General features: G+C 42.4%; 1 protein-coding gene, 1 long non-coding RNA gene, 2 other non-coding genes and 1 pseudogene across 4 annotated transcripts in view; 1 reads left to right on the top strand and 4 right to left on the bottom strand.

The window, feature by feature from the left end:
* The window catches only part of LOC120858222, a 182691-nt gene that overhangs the window by 50544 nt on the left and 107305 nt on the right, over window positions 1-24842 (top strand). The gene's annotated exons all lie outside the window — the stretch shown is intronic.
* The window catches only part of DIP2B (disco interacting protein 2 homolog B), a 228540-nt gene that overhangs the window by 135493 nt on the left and 68205 nt on the right, over window positions 1-24842 (bottom strand). The window lies entirely within an intron of this gene.
* TRNAC-ACA lies at window positions 10565-10637 on the bottom strand. The gene has a single exon. It is a non-coding gene; the product is annotated as a tRNA-Cys (tRNA).
* On the bottom strand, window positions 19185-19256 carry TRNAS-GGA. Its single transcript has one exon. It is a non-coding gene; the product is annotated as a tRNA-Ser (tRNA).
* Window positions 20093-21287, bottom strand: LOC120858208 (annotated as a pseudogene).

Genomic DNA, 24842 nt, shown 5'->3' with positions numbered 1-24842 from the left:
TCCTTCAGCCACTGGCCCCTGGGCTGTGCCGAAGCAGACAGCCATTCCCTTGTGGAGCTTGGATCTGAGGGACAGAAAACTACTATAAACAAAGTGGGTGGATGAATTATACAGAAATGTTAGAAGGAAGAGAATGCTTTGGAAAAGGAAAAATTTCGAAGAAGGAAAGCAGGGTCTGGGGGCTCAGCAGGCATTAAACAGGACAATCAGGCAGAACTCATCTGAGAATGTGAGAGCTGAGTAAAACTGGAGGGAGGAGTTAACCACACAGAAAGCTTGAGAAGAGCCTTCTGGTCAGACTCTTCCAGGAGGAGGAAACAGCTATGCAAATCAATGAAATGAAAACCCCAAACATGTTTCAAACTTTAACACTAGAAGCAATGATCAGCCTTTTTCCCAAATAATCACTCATCTTTGGAAAAATACTTTTCTGAGAGGTTTAAAAAAGACAGATAGGAATGTCTGGATTTTACAGAAATATTTTTAAATTTAAAAAACTAATTATCATGGTTAATCTGAACAGGTAAGTGAATACTGTCCTGAACAACCGCCCCATGGTGGCGAGAAGGGAGCCTGCAGGCAGCTACGGGCAGGCCAGGCTCGCAGGGCCCCGCCTGTTCCACCTGAGATTTCAGGGAGCGAACCTTCCTGAACCTTCCCTCACCGGCTATCAGACCGCTCCCCCAGACAGGAAGCACATCCAGCTCGAACAGGCATGAGGGAGATTTGTTTTTCTCATCTGTAAAGTGTTACTCACACCCACACTCACTCACACTACAAGGGCTTTCTGTGGGAAACAGTGATCAATGTATTCTAATAACGAAAATAGTAAATTCTAAAAAAATATTTTGCCCTCATCAGATACTGTTGCTTCCCTTGTGGCTCAGATGGTAAAGCGTCTGCCTACAATGCGGGAGACCCAGGTTCAATCCCTGGGTCGGGAAGATCCTCTGGAGAAGAAAATGGCAACCCACTCCAGTACTCTTGCCTGGAAAATCCCATGGACGGAGGAGCTCAGTAGGCTACAGTCCATGGGGTCGCAAAGAGTCGGACACGACCGAGTGACTTCACCTCATCAGATACCGGCTAAAAGGGACTAAAGGGTGGTTTTGGAAATCATTTGAAACATCAAAAGGTTAACTGTCCTGGTCAAATGAACTGGCCTGGTCATAAGTACACAACTGAGGGGCAGAGACGTATTTCATTCAAACATATCCAATTCTTGAATCTATTTGTCTCCTACCCTGAGTAAATGCTAATTGCTAACCATCATGGAAATGGCTCTTACTGGCTCTATAAACCGATACCATCTCCCAGCCATTTGAGGTAGCTTGCTAATCAAAAACAAAGGTTCCCAATATTTCAGTTTTTTTTTTTCCTGTTCAGTTGAGCTCCAGGAAATGGAAGCAGTTGAATGTGAATGTAAATACGGATGTCCTTACAGAACTGCTGTCATAAATTACATGATCAGGAAAAGAGCAAAACAATACAAAAGATCATAATCTCAAAGTCTCCTACTGCCATCCCAGAAAACAGGTCATTTTTATAGAAATGGTGTTGATGATAACAGTTAAACTAATAAATAACAACCAGTGACTCCAGTCTCCCTAGGCAGAGGCTATAATTACACTGTCAAGCTTTCTGTTATATTCTAAGGCTATCTGGCTAATATGAAGAAATAAGGAAATCAGAACATCCTTTCAGGGGAAACAATTGTGCAGTGTTCACAAGTCTGTAAAACATTTATATGTTTCACCGATACTTCTTTTAGGAATCTACCCAAAAGAAAAACAGAAACCTGTCCACTCAATGTTATTTCTACAGGGACCAACTGTGAACAGTTTTAAGAAGTATTTTAGAACGTTATATATTGGGCTTCCCAGGTGGTGCCAGTGGTAAAGAATCCACCTATAACACAGGAGATGTAAGAGTTTCGGGGTTCGATCCCTGGGTTGGGAAGTTCCCCTGTAAGAGGGCACAGCTACCCACTCCAGTATTTTTACCTGAGAATCCCATGGACAGAGGAGCCTGGCGGGCTACAGTCCATAGAGCCACAAAGGGTCGGACATGATTGCAGGACTTAGCACCCACGCACATATCGAGCAAAAAAAAAAAGTTCATTAAGAATTCCTCTAGCAGAAAGGCACTATCTTTGTTTAGGAAAAAACTTCTCAAATATACAAAGTAGACAGTATAGTACAGTGTAAAATGCACAGGTTCGGGAATAAAATGATCTGGCTGGTGATCTGGTTCTATTCTTAACTATTGATAGCTGTATCACTTCAAGCCAGTCAGTTCCAGCCCTCTGTTAAGTGTCCTCATCTGCAAAATAGGGATGTGACTAACCAACTTACCTTCCTCATGGTAATTTTTGTGTGTGCCTGTGTGAGCAAAGGAAAGTAATAAATGAATCTGAAAACCTTTGGAAGTTGTTAGTAAAGGATCATTATCATCATCATCCAAGTTGCAAATGAAGGAAAGAATAAAAAAGTGTAAAGAGGTACTTTTTTCTCAGTAGACAAAGAAGAAAAGGAAAGCAGGATGCCTTGTAAAATTACCTACTTACGGATGACCAGAGAGGTAGAACAATGGTGTTCAGGAAGAATCTACAATTGGACAAGGATACATTTTAGAGCAATGAGAAGTAGATGAAAAGCCAGGTAAGATATTATGTTCCAAAAGTCTCCTGGGGTCTGAATAGGGGTGGAGAAGAAAGGGATGTGTGTGAGGGACGGGAGGCAGGTTGACCAAAGAACTTGTGTCAAGATTCTCCCGAGGACTTTAAGGCCAGGATTAAGACCGTGAACAAAATTCTGTTCCAGAAGAGTGCAACTAATGATCCAGGCAGGTTATATCCAATGTTCCTAAGACACTACCATTATCACTGTCTTTAGTTAACTGGATTACGCAGTTTTTGTAAATCACCAGGATTCCCAGTCTGTCCTTCCTTTAAAGGAAAAAATCCTGTGCTCATTAATGCAGAAACAGGTAGGTGTGGATGACTTGGTAGCATTAGAGAAAGGAAAATAACCCAAACTCATATTTAGAAATTACTTGAGTTATTTCTGAATCTGACATCAGTCAGTCACATGGCTGCTTTGGACCCAACTGACGGAATTATGTGTGACCATGAATAGAGGAAAAGAACAGAACGGGAAAGACTAGAGATCTCTTCAAGAAAATCAGAGATACCAAGGGAACATTTCATGCAAAGATGGGCTTGATAAAGGACAGAAATGGTATGGACCTAGCAGAAGCAGAAGATATTAAGAAGAGGTGGCAAGAATACACAGAAGAACTGTACAAAAAAGATCTTCATGACCCAGATAATCACCATGGTGTGATCACTCACCTAGAGCCAGACACCTGGAATGTGAAGTCAAGTGGGCCTTGGAAAGCATCGCTACAAACAAAGCTAGTGGAGGTGACGGAATTCCAGTCAAGCTGTTTCAAATCCTGAAAGATGATCCTGTGAAAGTGCTGCACTCAGTATGCCAGCAAATTTGGAAAACTCAGCAGTGGCCACAGGACTGGAAAAGGTCAGTTTTCATTCCAATCCCAAAGAAAGGCAATGCCAAAGAATGCTCAAACTACCACACAATTGCACTCATCTCACATGCTAGTAAAGTAATGCTCAAAATTCTCCAAGCCAGGCTGCAGCAACACGTGAACTGTGAACTTCCTGATGTTCAAGCTAGTTTTAGAAAAGGCAGAGGAAACAGAGATCAAATTGGCAACATCCACTGGATCATGGAAAAAGCAAGAGACTTCCAGAAAAACATCTATTTCTGCTTTATTGACTATGCCAAAGCCTTTGACTGTGTGGATCACAATAAACTGTGGACAATTCTGAAAGAGATGGTAATACCAGACCACCTGACCTGCCTCTTGAGAAACCTATATGCAGGTCAGGAAGCAACAGTTAGAGCTGGACATAGAACAACAGACTGGTTCCACATAGGAAAAAGGATAACATCAAGGCTGTATATTGTCACCCTGCTTATTTAACTTCTATGCAGAGTACATCATGAGAAATGCTGGACTGGAAGAAACTCAAGCTGGAATCAAGATTGCCGGGAGAAATATCAATAACCTCAGATATGCAGATGACACCACCCTTATGGCAGAAAGGGAAGAGGAACTAAAAAGCCTCTTGATGAAAGTGAAAGTGGAAAGTGAAAACGTTGGCTTAAAGCTCAACATTCAGAAGATGAAGATCATGGCATCTGGTCCCATCACTTCATGGGAAATAGATGGGGAAACAGTAGAAACAGTGTCAGACTTTATTTTTTTGGGCTCCAAAATCACTGCAGATGGTGACTGCAGCCATGAAATTAAAAGATGCTTACTCCTTGGAAGGAAAGTTATGACCAACCTAGATAGCATATTCAAAAGCAGAGACATTACTTTGCCGACCAAGGTCCAGCTAGTCAAGGTTATGGTTTTTCCAGTGATGATGTATGGATGTGAGAGTTGGACTGTGAAGAAGGCTGAGCGCCGAAGAATTGATGCTTTTGAACTGTGGTGTTGGTGAAGACTCTTGAGAGTCCCTTGGACTGCAAGGAGATCCAACCAGTCCATTCTGAAGGAGATCAGCCCTGGGATTTCTTTGGAAGGAATGATGCTAAAGCTGAAACTCCAGTACTTTGGCCACCTCATGCAAAGAGTTGACTCATTGGAAAAGACTCTGATGCTGGGAGGGATTGGGGGCAGGAGGAGAAGGGGACGACAGAGGACGAGATGGCTGGATGGCATCACTGACTCGATGGACGTGAGTCTGCGTGAACTCCGGGAGTTGGTGATGGACAGGGAGGCCTGGCGTGCTGCGATTCATGGGGTTGCAAAGAGTCGGACACGACAGAGCGACTGAACTGAACTGATGTTCTGCAAGAGTGCTCACTTCATGCCACTGGGAGGGGAAAAGGCTGCTTGTCAAATGTGATAAAGAAATCTCTGAAGGGCTGAAAACAACTAAGCCAAGGAGGAAAACCATCCAAGAAACCTTATGTTCATTTGCAACCTTCTCCTGTAACGTATACTTTATATTCACAAAGAAGATTGAAAAGATAACTATAAAAGAGAAGCTCAAATATTATTAAAGCACTCTACTGTTTCAGTTAAACATTTATCACACACACACACTCTGTGACGAAGTCCTGGATGGTGCAGGAAGAGGTCCGTGAGACCCCCTCCCTGACTCCAGGGGCAATTTCTCCTGACACCCCTCCGCTCAGAGGCCCTCAGTCTATCAGACATCATGCATGCCAGTGCTACCTTCTGACTCAAAGAGATGCTCATTTATTAATCACACTCCTCCAGGAACAGAAGAGCACAGCACTACCTACTACGGTTCTAATAAGAAGATAACATTCTCACTTTTACCCTTTTCCCTCTCTAGAGTAATCAGAACAGTGAGCTGTTGTCTGTAAACTCTGAGTACAATGTATAAATTAAATCATTTACATGAAATTCCATAATGCTGACAAAGAATCTGAGTATTTCAATATAAATGCCAGGTACAAGTAAATTTATTTACAAAACAGAAGTAGAGTCAGGGACATGGAAAACAAACTTGTGGTCACCAGAGGATTGGGGCGGAGCGAGGTGGGGGCTGGCAGGCAGGGAGAAAGATAAACTGGGAGATGGGGACTAAAAATACCTACTACCATATATAAAATAGATAACATAAGAGTCTGCTGTACAACATAGGGGACTCTACTCAATAGTCTGTAACGGTCCATATGGGAAAAGAATCTTAAAAAAAAAAAGAGTAGATATATGTGTAACTGATTCACTTGCTGTATACCTGAAACTAACAATATTGTAAATCAACTATATGGCAATACTTTTTTTAAAAATTAGATGCCATATCTTCAACCACCTTTGATTGAATTAAAATAATTTTTATGGTGACATAAGAAGTTATGTTGTCAAATAAATGGTGGATTTCCTATTCCAACATGCACCACACAGGCCTTTTAAAAAATGAAGTAAATCAATATGGAAAGCACTGTAAGATAAAGTAAGTGAAAAACAAAGTGCAAAGGACTCCTACGGTGGAGCTCCTCCATATAAAGAGTGTGTCTCTGTGTGCATATGCTAGTTTGCCTAAAATACAAATTAATAGAAAGATTCACAAAGATTGGAAAATGTGTCAGTTTTAAATTAACTATAAACAAAAAACACCAGCTTAGATAACTTTCAGAAGAATGTAGTGGAAATTTTTACTAGTCAAGTATAAATATCTAAATATATTTAAAGCAAATAGTACCTCTTCTATCATAAAAAGTAAAAATAACCAAGTTTCAAAGAAATAAAACTGAGACAAGTGATAGCTATTTTTAAAACATGCAAATCAGATTTATCTAAATACCTTGGGTTACTGAATCTTCAGTCTATTTTAGTGCCAACTGGAAACCGTTGTTTTTTAGGATCACTTGAATCAAGTCAACACTCTGAAAGTCTCCTGGTCTTGGACACATGTCAAAGCTCTAAGATACAATAGCCTTGGACCGGCTGGGCATAATAATGATCACTGTCAACTGTCAATATATATGGCTTCTGTTACCCTGTTTTATCACCATGCAAAACAGACACAATCTAACTCATATAGTCAAAACTTTGTCTTTAAGACCCTCTCCCAATTTCTCACTTTTTCATTTATACTTATGATCCTTAGTTTATATTTGAAAACAAACTCTATTCCTGCCAAAGGTTTTATTTTATATCTCTCTCTTTAGTTTCTAAGTCGTGTCCAACTCTTGCAACCACATTAATTGTAGCCTGCAAGGCTCCTCTGTCCTTGCGGTTCTCCAGGCAAGAATACTGGAGTAGGCTGCCATTATATAAAGCCCTGATAAGTGAGATTAAATTCTTGTTACACAAATCAAAGTCTTAAAGCCATAGAGCTCTCAGGGTGGAGTACTCTGTGTAAGATGGTAGCAACTACCGGCAATATGCAGGAGAATCATTCAGCTTCACTGACATGGTAAGTAACTAAAACACAGTAGGAAAGAAACCATTTGGAGAAAATGACTGGAGTTCTGAGATCACAAAGGCACAAAGAAATTCCACCCTGAGGGCAGAAGAGGGAAGGTTGAGAGTAAAAGGGGAGAAGGGAGGAGCCCTTCAGTACATTTCCAGGAGGCCAGGTGCCAGAAGCCACTTATTTCATTCCTTTCTCATTTTTACTTTGCTCCATCTGGTGATTTTTCTTCCGTGAATAAATAAATATTACAACAAAAATCAATACACAGCCTTTTGGTTAATACATTCAATTGTCACAAAGGAAGGAAAAAACCATATATAAGCAACACAGATGTAGCATTCTCAATGGCCACATTAAGCAGAACTGTGGTGTACTTGATGTTTTCTGATAATAAAACCTGACCAATTTACTCTCCAGCCCTAAACATATTCACCGATACCTAAGGGATAGGTACTTACTAGCTGTGTGTACTACGAGCTTGTTAACCTGCATTTCCAGTGCTAGCACGGTTTTACTTTCATTAGAGCCAACAGCTGCCAAAGTGTTATTCCTTTTAGACCTTGAACCCAAGCTCTGTGATAACTGATACAGCCAATTTAACTCAATGGTACTATGAAAATAATTTTTTTTAACATATCAAGTTATTCAAAGTAGAGCTCCTCCCTCTCAATAAGAGAAAAATGTCAAAAGAATTACAAAAGAAAACCAGACGAATTACATGACGGCTAAACTTGAAAGGTGGGAGAATCCCCTGGAGGTCCAGTGGTTAGGACTTAGCACTTTCCCTGGTCAGGGAACTAAGATCCTGAAAGCTGCAAAGAAGAAAAAAAAAAAGGTGAAGGGTGGGTCACCAGTTCTGAAAGACAAGCCCTTAAAGGAGTAAGTCAAGGCTGTATATTGTCACCCTGCTTATTTAACTTATATGCAGAGTACATCATGAGAAACGCTGGGCTGGAGGAAGCACAGGCTGGAATCAAGATTGCTGGGAGAAACATCAATGACACCACCCTTATGGCAGAAAGTGAAGAGGAACTAAAGAGCCTCTTGATGAAAGTGAAAGAGAAGAGTGAAAAAGTTGGTTTAAAGCTCAACATTCAGGAAACTAAGATCATGGCATCCGGTCCCATCACTTCATGGCAAATAGATGGGGAAACAGTGGAAAACAGTGGCTGACTTTATTTTTCTGGGCTCCAAAATCACTGCAGATGGTGACTGCAGCCATGAAATTAAAAGACACTTACTCCTTGGAAGGAAAGTTACGACCAACCTAGACAGCATATTAAAAAGCAGAGTAAAATAGACATTACTTTGTCAACAAAGGTCCGTCTAGTCAAGGCTATGATTTTTCCAGTAGTCATGTATGGATGTGAGAGTTGGACTATAAAGAAAGCTGAGCATAGAAGAATTGATGCTTTTGAACTGTGGTGCTGGAGAAGACTCTTGAGAGTCCGTTGGACTGCAAGGAGGTCCAACCAGTCCATCCTAAAGGAAGTCAGTCCTGAATATTCACTGGAAGAACTGATGCTGAAGCTGAAACTCCAGTACTTTGGCCACCTCATGGGAAGAGTTGACTCACTGGAAAAGACTCTGATGCTGGGAGGGATTTGGTGGCAGGAGAAGGGGACAACAGAGGATGAGATGGCTGGATGTTATCACCAACTCGATGGACGTGAGTTTGAGTGAACTCTGGGAGTTGGTGATGGACAGGGAGGCCTGGCGTGCTGCAGTCCATGGGGTCACAAAGAGCAGGACATGAACCGAACTGAATATTATCTAAAAACCAGCCAGGCAAAATAAAAACATCAAAGCATCTAAACTGATATAAGACCAAGACAGACAAAACATTTAATCATATATCAAACAATGGTGGTGGTGGTTTAGCAGCTAAGTTGTGTCCTTTTGTGACCCCATAGACTATAACCCGCCAGGCTCCTCTGTCCATGGACTTCTCCAGGCAAGAATACTGGAGTGGGTAGCCATTTCCTTCTCCAGGGGATCATCGCAACCTAGGAATCAAACCCGGGTCTCCTGCATTGCAGGCAGATTCTTTACCAGCTGAGCTACAAGGAAAATACCTATTAATGTATGTTATATTTGAGCTGGGCTAAACTTTTAAAATACATTAATTTTAGTATTTCTAATGTACTTTTCTGGTTTAAGAGTTAATGTTGAGTTCTTGGATTAATAATCTGATGACTTCACACTTACTGTAAAACCTTTTCATTGAGTAAATATGAATTTCAATCTATTTGGTTCTGTGCTCTAATTATTAAGGCAGTAGAGAAGGGTTGGTTAAACAGATAAACGTGCTCAATCATGTCTGACTCTCTGTGTCTCCATGGAGGATCAGAGGGTGCCAGGCTCCTCTGCCCGTGGAATTATCTAGGCAAGAACACTGGAATGGGTTGTTATTTCCTATTCCAGGAAATCTTCCTGACTCAGGGATGGAACCTGAGTCTCTTGCATCTCGTGCACTGGTAGGCAGATTCTTTACCACTAGCGCCACTTGGGAAGGGTTGGTTGGAATCCAGCAGCTCAAGAGTTGAAACAAAGGGGTGTGTTCCTAACAGGAGCTACTGATTTTCCTGATACTGCCTACACAACATCTCCATTTGTGGCCTTAGGTGATTCACTGATCTCCGATAGGTTTTTTTTCATATGCAAAATGGGTGGTGTCATTTGTAAGACTGGTGGTTTAGTCACTCAGTCCTATCTGACTTGCTGCCCCACAGACTGTAGCCTCCCTAACGTATCTTTAATGATAGCTGCTGCTTTGGGTTTACCATAAAGTCAATGTGTTCTACATTTCTAGAAGACTAAATTAAGCTCTGGTCTTAATATTCAATACCAGGACAATAAGTCTAAAGCTATACATAAGTTCTAATTAGTGTATGAGTTTTAATTTCAGCAAGAGTAGAAAGGTTGAGAAAGATTGTAGGAAAAGCATAAAACTCAAGTTTTAGCTCAGACTGAAATTCAGTTACCTGCTAAAGAGAAAAAAAGTAAAAGATTTAAAATAACACACACCAGATGGAAAAACAAAAAGATCAATATAATAAAATCTTAGAATAGCTTCAGGTTCAACAATTAGGCATTAAGTTCAGCCAGCAGCATCTGGCCAAGCCTTTGTGGAGAAATGAGACAAATGATTAAGTTCCTACTATTTGAAAAGGAATTTCCTATGTGGGCTCTGGTCCATAAACAGACTAAAATTTTATAACATTAAAATATGATCAATCTATACTTTTATATTAAAGCCTAAATTCCTATTATAGGGGGGAAAAAAGCTTTCATTGGAAATGATCACAGTAATGATTCTCCAGAAACAGGTACTGTAACAATTAACCCAGTGAGTTACTCCTTGGCCCACAGCTGTGAACCTCAGTCATTTCTCCAGTGGGGGCGACAAACGCCACCTTTTCTTCCTTCCTTTAAGAGAAGGAAAGTGAAAGTGAAGTTGCTTAGTCGGTCAGACTCTTTGCGACCCCATGGACTGTAGTCTACCAGGCTCCTCGGTCCATGGGATTTTCCAGGCAAGAATACTGGAGTGAGTTGCCGTTTCCTTCTCCAGGGGATCTTCCCAACCCAGGGATCGAACCTGGGTCTCCTGCATTGTAGGCAGACGCTTTACCGTCTGAGCTACCAGGAAAGCCCCCGGGACATCTCCTCCAGCACCTTACTTGCTTGTACCAGTTGCAAGTCAGGAAAAAGAAAGAAAGCAGCATGAGAATCTCAGAAAATAATTACTCCTGGTTAGCACATATTTCAGTGTTAAATCACTCAATTGTTTAAAATTTAGGGAACAGGAAGAATCCTCTTCTGGCCCAGAAGAGCCCCTGTTCGCCTGTATCTACAGATCCCATCACCACTCTTCTAACTCACCAACCTCACACCCTTTGCACTTCCTCCAATACATCAATTCTGCAGGACCCCCGCCCCCACCAACTATTTCCTGTGCCCAGGAACACACCTTCCCTAGACTTTCTCATAAAGGGACTCCCTCTCATCATTTCAGGTCTCAGCTCAAATTATCATTATCACATCTTCAGAAACAATGTTTCTCATCATCCTAGAAAAAACAGAAGTCTGTTACCCCTCCCAGCTTTATCTTATGTTATGGCAATAACTTGCTAAGAACTTCAGCCATTTTAAGTCAACCAGCTGGACTATCACAATTTTAAAGTAACAGACATGTAGCAGTCACTTCACTCAGTCAAACGACTTCAAAACTCCTCAACCTTTACCAGAAATAATACAAATTCTGAACATTAAGAGATTTTCCCTGATATGTCACTCCACCCTCCACACTTACAATGTTCTACAGAAACAGACACAAAATCCAGATCGACAGCAGGGGCCGTACACATAGAACCCAGCCGCTGGGTAAAGGATGGGATTCTCGTCAGGATGGTCTTGTTACGGGCGCCTGTTCTCCACCACTCAGGGAACAGAAAGGTGCCTCACTCAGGCAGCATTACTTTAAAAAGCTCCTCCTGATCTTCAGCAAGGAAATAACCCTGAACCTTGTGTAAGTACAGTGCAGCAGAAGCACCGACACTAACCAAATTTCTCAAGCTGTTTTGTGTGTGCATGCTCTGCGATGCCTGACTCTGCCACCCTGTGGACTGCAGCCCACCCGGGTCCTCTGTCCATGAGGTTTTCCAGGCAAGAATACTGGAGGGGCTTGTCATTTCCTTCTCCAAACCCGCATCTCTTGCCCTGGCAGGTGGATTATCTACCACTGCATCACCTGGGAACATCTACCAATGTATTATTTCAAGGTTAGTTTTCTCTCTTTGCAGGGGGAGGGTCTGGGTAACTGAACATTTATGCCTAGCTTTGCTTTCATTCGTCAGTATTCTATAGCTACCAAAATAAATTCTAAGACCATAGATTACATTTTAACAAAAGTCAATGGTCCCAAGAGACAATTTTTCTTCCAAATTTTTTTCCTATACCTTGTTTTCAAACACAACTAGAACCGAGTTTAAAGTATAGTACAACTTGTTTTTCTACTCTCTGATGGACCTCAAAAGAGAAATGTAGGCAGAATACTTGCAGTATCTGATTAAGGAAATAGAAAACGTAAAAGAATCTGTACAAAGAGCAGAAGAGAGAAGCACGGATGGCAGGCAAAGTTTATGTGTATTTCCAGCTTTCAAAAATCAAGTGGAAAAGCTTTAAAAGTATTTTTAGGGTTGCTGCTTCCACATAAGACCTCCACGCACAGGGGACACTGAGGAGAGGAAGAAAATCTGAAAACAGAGACTAGGGCTGAACCAGTGCAACAGTACTGGCGACTTCCGATGTGACACGCATCACTTCTGAGCACCTCTGTTACTTAAAATAGTAAGATGGTAGTCTTATTTTGGACAGAATCTAACAAACTGTCCCATGAAAAATATTCCTTTCTCGTCGAAGATACATCCATAACCTCTAATAGAAAAGACATATGAAATAAGTGGTGGTCAAAAGGTAACTTTGATTATTATTATCTTTTTTGAACTGAAAGCAAACTTTTTTTTTAAGTGAAGAAAAAAAAAGAGGGAGAAAATTTACGGAAAATTTCTGAGCAGCAGAAAGGTGCCAAGACGCAGAGGAAGACAAACATGGGGAATAAGGAACAAAGGGCCTCGTGGGAGAGAGCAAGAATTGGTGGACAGCCTGAATCACTTTGTCTTCACATCAAGGATGAAGAGGGGAGAGCTGGTACTGGGGGCACTGGAGTCTGGGGAGCAGAGTCAAGTGTGAGCTGTGAGGAGGTCCACACTCCCCTAGGTCAGGCACCCCTTTCCCGCTGCTGCCCCAAATCCCAGGGAATCCTCAGCCAAGGTTCTGATGGTCTTGGTGCGAGAGGGAAGAGGGGACAGAGGTACCCACCAAGTCATAAGAGTAAAGTGTGTAAAAAGTCATTTTAATTAACTAGTCATCATGTAAATATTTTAATAAAGTCCATAGAGCAAGTGAAGGGTGAAACAAGAGGGTGGCCTTAAGACTAGGCGTCAATAACAGAACATCCACAGAATCTAAAAGGACAAGGAAACACATATATTAAACTATCATGCTGTACATACTATACATGAGTATGAGGACAGAAAAAGGGTACAAGAAGAGACAAGGAGCTTCGACACTGTGTCAAGCTCCAATTTTATCTGCAAGTCAACTGGCTTGACATATTTCCAACTGGTGGAAGAAAGACACCTTCCTAAGGTGCACTCGTTTGAAAGCTATGTGGCTGCATCTGGAAAACAGAGACCGAGGAGCAGGCCAGCTTCAGTTTTACCCGATGGGTACTACTCGCTTCTATCACACCTTTGACCTGTGGTTCAAAATCCAAAGATACAGAAAATATACATACAGTGAAAACACCATTCCCTCTCCTGTTTTCGTGAAGTTCGTTCCTGAGAATCTGTCCAAAGATGCACATACTACAAGCAAAAGCACATTTTCACATGGGCAAATTTTGATATAGATGTTTATAATGTTTTTTGAAAAGCAGTCTTTGTTCTAACTAAACTCACTAGCATCACACATATCCATACATTTCAACATTTCTATGAGGCTGACTGCAAGACTTTTTTTCGGGGGGGAGGGCAAGCAGTATGGCTTGTGGGATCTTAGTTCCTCAACCAAGATTGACCCTGGGGCCCTTGGCAGTGAAAGGGCAGAGTCCTAACCACTGGACCACCACAGAACTCCCGAAGACATTTTAAGTACCAAGAGAAGTGGGCTTCCCTCATGTCTCACACTACAGAATCTGTCTGCAATGCAGGAGACCAGGGTTCGATCGCCGGGCCAGGAAGATCCCCTGAAGAAAGGCATGGCTACCCATTCCAGTATTCTTGCCTGGAGAAGTCTATGGACAGAGGAGCCTGGCGGGCTACAGTCCAAGGGGTTCCAAAGAGTTGGACACAACTAAGCAGCCAACATTTTCACTTCACTTTCATCAAGAGAAGTGGTAGAGTGAATGTGCTGGATTATGAAGTCCGAGTTCTCGCCTCAATTCTACGTACGTTTGGGAAAGTCCCACCATTTCTTCAGCACACTCCCTTATCTCTGTGGCCACCTCTTGAGTCCAGGTCACCTTCAGCTCCTGCCTGGACCTGCCCAGTCCCTCCACATCCTCCAAAATAACCCACTCTCTTGCTTCCTACAGGCCATTCTACTCAGGGCTGCAGCTGACATAACGTTAAGTGCAAATCTTGGTTTTATGTGAATACTGAACTCTCGTGCAATCTTTTCACCATTTCGGTGAAACCAGGCACAGAGCACATCCACAGCGTCCACAGTGAGGCTGGCAGTCTTCAGAGCTCCCTTCCTGAGCTGGATTCCTTCACCTAACACATGAAAAGACTGGAGCGCACAGAGACAAAGTAGGTGGGCCACATCCTGACTACTATGTGGTTCCCAGAATGCCACGATTATGTGGAAATCTAAAGGTCATCCACCCACTGATGAGCATTTACCAAAGGTCAGGCACTGTGCTAGCTTTCAGGAACTTTGGTGAAGAGGTGAGACCTCTGACTTCTTAGAGCTTATGTTTCTAGACACCGTTCTAGAAAAGCAGCACACACCTGAGATGGTGTTCTCTCACTTCACTGGAACCCCTGTCAACATGTCTCCTCTTCTAACCACTGTCTAGAACACCATCCCTCACTTCACTCCACCTGCTTCATCTGTCTACACAGCACAGATCACCAACAGAATATGATATATTTGTGCTTCATCTGCTTGCCCACTAGCTGGAAGCTTCCTGAGTGTACCTACCTTGCTCACTGCTATCTACCCCGTGCCTAGAACAGTGTCAAGCACAGAGGAGGCACTCCATAAATAACTGCTGGAAAAAAACAGGTAATGTGACAAGAAGAGACGGAGATGGGCAAGTAGCCACTTTGGGAAGGGTGATCAGAAAAGGGCTATCAGACAAGGTGACACTTAAGCTGCAGCCTGAAGAACAGTAAGGAGAAGAGTCAGGAACACAGTCTATGGAGAAGGAGCAGTGAGTGTCAAGGCCCTGGGGCATCAGAGATCCCGGTGTGAAAGGGGCAACTTTGCCCTGCATAGTGAGGGAGGGGAAAGCAGTAGCCAAAGCTGGAGAAGCAGGCAGGACCCTGAAGGCTATGCTAAGGAGTCAACAGTTTATCCTATATGAAATGCCATCATTAAGAACTAAGCAAGGAGTTACATGATATGGTTGTGTTTTTCATAGAGCACTGTACCTCCTGTGAGCAGAACAGTGTATAGAAGACAAAAACGAAAGCAGAAGGACCAATTAGGAAACTCAAGCAGTTTTCCAGTAGAGAAATGACAGTAATTTAATGGTGAAGTATAGACAAAGAGAAGTGAAGATACTTGAGATATGTGTAAGGTAGAATTGATAAGACGTGCTGATGGGCTGGACGGAGACAGGGAAGATAAAAGATGATTTCCAAGTTTCTGACTTGTGCAATTGGGTGTATCAGGATCTACTAACTGAAATGAAAAAGGGTTGAGGGGGAAAAGCCAAAACTTTGTTTTGCACCAATGAAGCCTGAGTCATAGGTTCCTGATCTCCAGGTGGAACTCAGAGGACAGGTCTGGGCTGCAGCTACATGCTCAGGAGTCATCAGCATAAAGATGATATTTAAAGCCACGGGAGTAAGTGAAATGACCAAGGGGAAAGAGTACAAATAAAGAGAAGTGAGGACCAAAACTGAGCCTGGAGGCATTCCAGCACTTAGAGGTCATGCAGAGCACGGAGGCAGTAAAAGAGAAGGAGAAGGACTGGTCTATGAGACAGAAAGAAAACAACTGGATTCCATCACAGAGGACCTGGGGGCTCTTGGCAAGAATGGTTTTGGTGAAGTAGTGAGGAACAGAGCCAGTACTGAGTGGTTCAAAGAGTGAATGGAAGAGAAAAAAGGTAGAAGAACAGACAACTCTTCTGAAAGGTTTAACTGGGAAGGGGAGAAAAAAATGGGCCACCAGAAACCAAGAGAGGTGAATTTAACAAGGGACAGTTTCTTTCTACAGATGGGGTGCGCCAGAGCCTATCTGTACACTAACAGGGGTGCTCCAGCAGACAGGGGCAGCCTGAAGATGCGAGGGACGGAGAGGTGGCCAGAGAAGCAGCAAGGGCCCCGGGAAGGAGGCGGGGCACTCAGAGCAGAGGGAAGGACTGTGATGCGGGTGGAGGGTCAGGAGACGAAACAAGCGCTCGTTCCATTATACCCAACCAGAGGGAAATGAGAGGAGAGTGGCCCACTGCCAAAACAAAAACCTCTGGATGAGAAGGGCAGATGAGGGTGTCCCTCTAGACAGATTCTTATTTTCTCAGGCAAGCACCAAACAAAGCCATCAACTGAGAGAACAGAAGTTTGTAAGGTTTAAGGGAAAGGTATGAAGTACTCTTCTTAGAACCTGAGAAAGCAAACTGAAAAGCTGGGCTTCCTGACAGTGATGAACCCCATTTCAGACCGTGGTTATGTCAACATGGAATTTCAGGTAAGACTTCCCGTACATGGTCAATACTTCCTTCAATCAAGGTTGTTATTCAAATTTATACCAAGAACTAGGTTTGTAATATCATCTTGGGAAATCACTGATCTAATATAAGTAAATGTCCCCTCTCCCACCAAAACAGAATATTACAGACTCTCTACACATTCCCAGGATTTCAATCAATCATCAGATCATTAGCATCTTAAAAAGAAAAGAGATCAGACAACAAACCAAATAGAAAAAAAAAAAAGACATAATCAGAGGAAATGTGACCACAGACTATCTTACATATTTCTAGATTAAAATGCATACTGACACTTGATATGCTTTAAAATAACTGGAGAGGGCAAGAGAAAGTGGGTAAGGGTATAGGTGAAATCAGACTGGCCATGTGACAGTAACTGTTGATGTTGGGGTAATCAGTATTCAGGGATTCCCTATACTAGTCTCTCTACTCTGAAATGTATTTGAAAATCTCCATTTAAAAAAAGTAAAAAGTAATAAAAGAAATCCAGAACTCTAAAATATAACCAAATATTGGTTATATTTTAGATCAGTCCTGGGTGTTCTTTGAAAGGAATGATGCTAAAGCTGAAACTCCAGTACTTTGGCCACCTCATGCGAAGAGTTGACTCATTGGAAAAGACTCTGATGCTGGGAGGGATTGGGGGCAGGAGGAGAAGGGGACGACAGAGGACGAGGTGGCTGGATGGCATCACTGACTCGATGGACGTAAGTCTGAGTGAACTCTGGGAGTTAGTGATGGACAGGGAGGCCTGGCGTGCTACAATTCATGGGGTCGCAAAGAGTCGGACACAACTGAGTGACTGAACTGAACTGAACCCAATATTTATTTTATGTTTCCAATATAAATTAATATTCCCCAATATTTCTTTTTTTTTTTTTCACTTCCAAAATTCTAGTTTGCTCCCTTAACAACTAACTCATCAGGAAAGGAAGCCCTTATCCTTCCAAACAAAATTCGCTTTATTTGAAAAATAACCCTCTCTCCTGTCTGTTTTGTAGGATCCAGCTAGCCCCACTGCCCATGTATCTTACTGCATGAGGCCTGCCTAGGTCCCCCAGTGCAGTCTGAGACAAGGGGGCACTACTGCCCAACTCACGGGGTTCAGATGCAGGCTGGCTGGCTCCCACACTAAGCTCTGCCTCTATCACTATTAAAGGTAACATGTGAGCCTCAAAAATGAAGAGAAAAAGAAAAAAGTAAAATAAAAGTGATCAACTTTTCTTTCCTTCCTCAACAAATGTCTGATCTCCAGAGCTCTTGGAACCAGCACAACAAACAAACTCACCTTCATTAACTTCTCTGTTAGCAAAAAAAGTAAAGGACTGGGACGTGTCCAGTGGTTAAGACTGTGTGCTTCCAATGCAGGGGGTCAGGGCCGATCCCTGGTCAGGAGGAGGGGGAGGCAGAGGAGGAGAAGGGAGAAAAGGAAGGACTGAGACGAGAGTACCCTTGCTGGTGGGAATGGAGTGGACAGTCCTCTGTGCTTCCCAGAGGCCCCTGCTGCCTTGGTCAGATTAATTTATACCAGAAGTAGCTTTTAAAGACACTTAACCACTGTGGTGAATGTGGGTAGCAAATGAATGCTACTGAGGAGAAACCAGCACTGAGTAATGCCCCTCCTGAGAAAAAAGGTGGATCATGTTTCTCTGATTCTACTACACAACTCTCCTCCATCCGTTCCCACATCTTTTCCCCCTACCAACCCCTTCTAAAACCAAACTTGTGGCAAATAAAATGAACTGGACACCATATGACTGGAAAGAGCCAAAATTTTAAGGACACCACTGCTCCAGTTCTACTTGCCAATCGGAGGGTTACCTGACTGGTTTCACTGACAGAACTGGTTGCCCAGGAGGGTGGATGTTATCTCTGAGAGCCACAAAGACCATCTTCTCTTTGCAGCAGCTATTCTAAACGTTTCTTAGTTTATGAATATGTATCTGTTTCAGCGGTTTCCAAGTCTGGAATTTTACAGGAATTTCTAGAAGAGTTCTTTTAAGATTTGGTTGGGGCCCATAAACCTGTATTTTTTAAAAAGTCATCAGGTAGTGGCACTTACTCAGGCTTAGAAACACAGGATGTATTATGAGCTGAGGTACAAACATAAGTCATATTCAAAAGACAAACCTATCTCTAAAAGCTTTAATTATTCTGAACATAACCAAAATATTTTCTCTAAATAAAACTACAATTCTAGATAATATGCAAAGTAAAATCAAACTGTTAATTCAGAAAAAAAAATAATAAAAAGTTAACAAATTACAAGGAAGGACTAAAATACAGTCTTCTAAGACTGGTCTTGCTGACATATTGGACTGGATGATTCTTAGTTGATAGAGGCTATGCATTGTTGGCTAGTCCTATCAACCGAATATAATTTCAGTGAAAATCTTACTGTAACAACAGAATGACTGATTTTGCTGAAATGAAGGCCAGCTCTCTATCCACTAGATGCCAGTAGCATCCCCCCAATTTGTGACAATCGAAAATGCCTCTAGACACTGTCAAACGTCCACTGCGGGGCAAAATCACCCTAGTTCAGGACTACTGGATTAAAGTAAGTAAAGTAGCTCAGTTGTGTCCGACTCTTTGCGACCCCATGGACTGTAGCCTACCAGACTCCTCCCTCCATGGGATTCTCCAGGCAAGAGTACTGGAGTGGGTTGCCATTTCCTTCTCCAGGGGATCTTCCCAACCCAGGGATCGAACCCTGGTCTCCTGCATTCCAGGCAGACGCTTTAACCTCTGAGCCACCAGGGAAGCCCACTGGATTAAAGGAACCGGATTAAAAATTAGAAGGAAAAAAGAAAAAAAAAGGCTAAAATAGATTGAAGATACAGCAAAATAAATTGTCTTCAGAATATAAAGCAGTAGCATGAGGCGCACTCTTACTGGCTATTTTTATTAAAAACAAAACTAAAGGAAATGGACTTAAGTTTCACAAGGGAGCATCGAGAGTACTCAAAAGGAAAAACCTCTTAACTCCTAAGTCTTATTACAGCCAGGAAATCTGGAGACCCCTTCCTGGAGATAATTAGAATGAAAAGGCTGTGACATGACTCAGAAGCTTTGGGTCTATAAAGTGCAGGTCTGAGAGACCTACGGAGGGCCTGAGAACCTCTCCCGCCCTGGAGCCTGAAAGACTCCCTCAGAAGGAAAGCACTTGACTCACAGTTCATGTCTCCCTCTGGACTCAGGTCGGTGTGATGAGACCAGTTTCTGAACGCACACACAGCAAGCCAACAAGGCTAGCAGGTTTATGGCCCTTCCCTGCTGCTTGTGTTCCTGAAGGCCAAGGTGAGGCTGTGAACCGGTCGTCTCTTTTGGGCCCAGAGCCAGCCCTAGCATTGTTCTAGTGCAGAGGCTGCCAGTCCAAATGGTATTCTACCCGCATCAGCATTATCTATAGCGTCTATCTCAGTAAAAGTAAAGGCAAATAGAAGAAATCTGAGAAAAGAGAAAGAAGCAAGTCAAGCCACAAACTACTGTAAATCAGCAGTTCCCCAAAATGTGATCCATTGATTTCTGGGGGTCCCGCAAGAACTTACAAAGGTCCACGAAGTGTAAAATACTTTAATAAAAAGATTTTTTTGCCATTTTTACTGTGTGAAAGGCTATTTTATAGTTTAACCTTTTGCTCTTCATCCATAACAATGGATCTCAAAATTCATAAAGTATTTGCTCTCATAGCATAAAAGCAATGGTGAATAAAATGGCTGGAGACTTAGCACAAATCAAGGCAGTGGTGACTTAGGCCATGCATGTACAGTGGAAGTTACTGGTTTTATTACATCTTGATCCCTGAGTCCACATCTTTCTAATATTCTGTGTTGTCTCAAGGAAAAGCACTTACACAGTTCTGAGCTGAACTGGCTGTCTTTTTTCTTTTCTAAACTGGCTTCATTCACTTTATTTTTCTCATATAAACCTATGTGATGGCTACAGCTGGAGCCTGGGTCCTTTGCACGGAAACTCTGGAGTGGGTCTTTACAAGGTCAGTGAATTCCTGATACGGAGGCTCAGACAAAGACTCAGTGAACACTGACTCTTTCCAGAGATCAGGGGTGAGATAACTGTAGGTCTTGGATATGGCATTAAAAGTGGCCTTGGCAAAGCTGCCCAGGATGGCAGTGATGGCAGGATGGAGATGCAGCCGTGGTCTATTCAGCCATCACCAGTAGCTTCTTGGGCACAGGGACTGAGATGATGCCAGTGTCCCTGGAGACAGGGATGAGGCACACCAGCACAGAGCCACAGTGGCGAATCACCTTGCAAGGGACAGCCTGAGGCTTGCAGACCTTGTTCCCCCAGTAACCTCACTGAACAGGGACAACCAAGAGTCTGGCCAGAAGTAATGCCCAACAGATGGCAGTGGCTACCTCCTGAGAGCACTTAACACCCATACACCATTCCTACTTTAACATCATTTCTACTTGAACTGATGGTCAAACTAGGGTTTTCAGACTTGAGTATCTGGCAGACGTTCTCTTAAAAATTAACCAAGTGAGCTTGGTACCAGCAGCACTGATAACAATCATAAACTTCAGTGAACTGGAGGTAACTTCAAAGCAAAAATCAAAATTTTGGAATACTTGAGCTTGACAGCTTTCCAATACTTAGCATTTTTTCTTATGAGACTGAATGTGAGATTAACAAATACAACTTTCACTAATGTATAATGAAATGTGCCATAATTTGAAAGATGTACCTAACATACTGATTCAATATTTTCCAAATGACCAATGAATGATGTTTAAAAAAAATTATACACTAGTAATAATTCATTCAAAGTATAAGACAGAAAGGTCCTTCCTCCATGGATCAAGTGGTAAAGAATCTGCCTGCAATGCAGGAGACAGGTTCAATCCCTGGGTCTGGGAAGATCTCTTGGAGAAGAAAATGGATAAAATTTGTTAAGATCAGTAATCCAGTATAGTCAAAGCTATGGTTTTTCCAGTAGTCATGTACGAGTGTGAGAAATGGACCATAAAGAAGGCTGAACGCCAAAGAATTGATGCTTTCGAACTGTGTCATTGAAGAAGATTCTTGGGAGTCCCTTGGACTGCAAGGAGATCAAACCAGTCAATCCTAAAAGAAAGCAACCCCGAATATTCATTGCAAGGACTGATGGTGAAGCTCCAATATTTTGGCCACCTGATGTAAAGAGCTGACTCACTGGAAAAGACCCTGATGCTGGGAAAGATTGAAAGCAGGAAGAGAAGGGGACGACAGAGGACAAGATGGTTGGATGGCATCACCGACTCAACGGACATGGTTTGATCAAACTCTGGGAGATGGTGAAGGACAGGGAAGCCTGGCATGCTGCAGTTCATGGAGCTGCAGAGTAGGGCATGACTGAGCGACGGGAACAACAACCAACTCAAACTGATTGATTAAATCTTCACGAATATTTTTTTTATGTTAGGAACTAAGAACTAAAGAACTAAGTTCCTTAAAGCACTCACTGCATGTATTAATTCATTACAGTCCTCTGAGATACCACACACAGCTAGGTAAAGAAGATATAGAAACAAACTGGAAATGAAACCTGAATTCCAGGTGTACATGGTGGAACAGGGGTGACTGAATGGGAAATGGGCTCTCAAAACACAATCTAGACTGTGCAATAACAGAAGTACAAACCAGGTGGAATAGGGGCATAACTGCAGGAGACAGGTGGGCTTAATGGAAAAAGTGACCACTGAGCAGAGTCCTATGGGCTGAAGAGGTTGTAGGAAGAAAATAAAAGATAAAAGGGCAAAATACACTGCAGGATTTTAAACAAGAAAGGGCATCACTAGGGTTTTGTGTTTTATAAAGAAATCTGACAACACTTAGTGAGGGGGCCAAGACAGAAACAGGGCGAGTGAGATGGGGAGGAGCAAGGGCCAGTGGGCATAGAGAGAAAAAAGCAAAAGTGATGTTTTGGAGGGAGAACTGGTAAGATTTGTTGACCTAGGACAGCAGTCAGATAGTAAATACACAGGCCGTGCAGACAACAGAGGGCCTCCATAACAAACACACATACATGCTTGTTTTAAACAACTCACAAAGGTAAAAATCCATTCGTGGCTCACAGGCCTCTGCTTAGATGTTGACCTCTGACCTGGGAGATAAGCAACAAAGGAGAGGAAGAGCCTGCTGAGGTGACACCCATGTTTCTGGCTTAACCTAGTAGACAGGCGGAGGTACCACTCACAAGAACTGTGGATACAAAACGAAACACTCAAGGGTTTCTGAGTGGTGAGAGTTGAGAGGGTGGAGGAAGAGTAAGTTAGTTTCAGATGGCCTAGGTGGAACTGTTAAACAGAGTGCCAGACATATAAATATGGAGCTCAGAACAGAGGTCTGGGTGGAGAGAAAGATTTGGAAATCATCAATATACTAAACAGCTAAAACCGTGTAAATGGCTGACAGCCAAGGTAAGAGTGTCAAGTGAAAAGAAAGTTGGCTACTATCATGGGAAACACTAGGGGTTGGGGAGGAGACAAAAGGAGTCTGTGAAGGAAACTCAAAGAAGAGACAGAACAGCAGGTATATTTTAAAATGCTAAAGGACAGCAGCAAACTAAGTTGTGGACCTTCACTTAATGCCCAGGAAAGATGCCAAACCATAGATGTTTCAGAAAAGCAGCAAGGGCTGCCTAAGGGCGCACAATTCCCATGATTCTGGTAAACAAACGTCTGCTGTAATTTCCAAGAGGCCACTTGTTATAAGGTTTCTTCCCCAAAACAGAAGCTTGCTCCTAGACTAGCCATGCTACCATTTCCTACCTGGGACCAACCCATTCTTCATGGAAACCACACATAGGAAGGAGCCAAATGCTTTTGAGGAGCATTAACTCATTGCTAAAGTCTGGCTTCCTGAATGTAGCCCCACCAGTTGTAACATCCCTGGCAATTCTTTGTCACTTACATGCTTCTATCCTGGGAAGGGAAGTAACTGATCTGACTGGCAGATGTGGGGAAAATAAACGGTCCAGTTGTGCCTTTCTTCCTCTTAAGAGTGAACTAGAGGAGATACGCTGGCTGGAAGCTTTGTCTACTACACATGCCTTCTCTAATCCAGCAGTACTGTGACCAGGGGGCAGGTCTGCCTAATTCTGGAACTTAACAAGCCAATTTGGCTCTAATGCTAAACTGCTTCCTTTACCTTGCCTTCATCAATAATAAAGGTGATATTATAATCCCTATTTGCTAATCCTTTAGTTTCTATCCAATCTATTCAAAACTTGGGTGGGAGAGGAAGGTGCTATTTATTGCTCTCCCCTCCCTTCTAGATCCTAACATCAAGTTTAAGTAACTTTAGATAAATGCAATCTAATTAATCTAATTTAATGTAATCCTAGTAAAATAAGGGCTTTCCAGGTGGCAAAGTAATAAAGAATCTGCTTGCAATGCAGGAGACCCGGGTTTGATCCCTGGGTCAGGAAGATCCCCTGGAGAAGGAAATGGCAACCCACTCTAGTATCCTTGCCTTGAGAATCCGATGGACAGAGAAGCCTGGTGGGCTATGTCCAGGGGATCGAAAAGAGTCAGACACAACTGAGCAACTAACACATGCACAGTAAAATAATTTAAGACTTTTAAATGGTTATGTTATTCTCCTTCCTTTTAGATGGAAGCTTCTTTACCATTTTGATGGTGTGTTGCACTTCTCATTTGTTGTCATATGAAACAGGTGAGACACTTACCACCATTAAAGATATAATTACAGTTGAAATTAATCCCAAACATTCCATCCACTTTCAGACTTTGGAACAAATTTCCAAGAACTCTTAATATCATCAAACACAGTCAAGGAAATCAAAGCACAATTCTATTCTTAAGAAAAACACATCGCCAAATACCCTCCAAGTACTTACATATAATTCATAAATATTTATCCCAGGTCATTTAAAAAATACCTGAAAAGATAAATTACTTGAATAAATGAATCGAGTGATTTCATGCAAAATAACCTCACACTATTATATACCACACTGTGCCGTTTTTAGTCAGAGGACAGGAAAATACACACTCTGTAGAAAAAGGAAACGTAAACCAAATGGGCTAACCATTTTTAAAGACTGCTTCCTATCTGGGTTCCGCCCGTTCATGAGACCTGATCACAAAAATACAACAGCCCTGAAGCAATACCTCAAGTGATTAGTGCTACAATGGGCTTCATCAGTCACTGCAGACACTGTCCAGCGATCTAGGCCCATCTCTTACTGTTTCCAATATCCACTCTACATTCAGGATAAGGTTATAGAGACTGTGTTAGAAGAACCATACTGAATGAGTCAGGGTCAACACCACGTGGTAGGTGGCTACAGACCGGGGCAGGCCAGGAAGAAATGGACCT

Source organism: Oryx dammah, unplaced genomic scaffold, assembly GCF_014754425.2.
Source record: "Oryx dammah isolate SB20612 unplaced genomic scaffold, SCBI_Odam_1.1 HiC_scaffold_29, whole genome shotgun sequence".
Lineage (NCBI taxonomy): Eukaryota > Metazoa > Chordata > Mammalia > Artiodactyla > Bovidae > Oryx > Oryx dammah.
The sequence above is the reverse complement of the archived record's forward strand: the minus strand, read 5'-3'. Positions and strand labels throughout refer to the sequence as shown.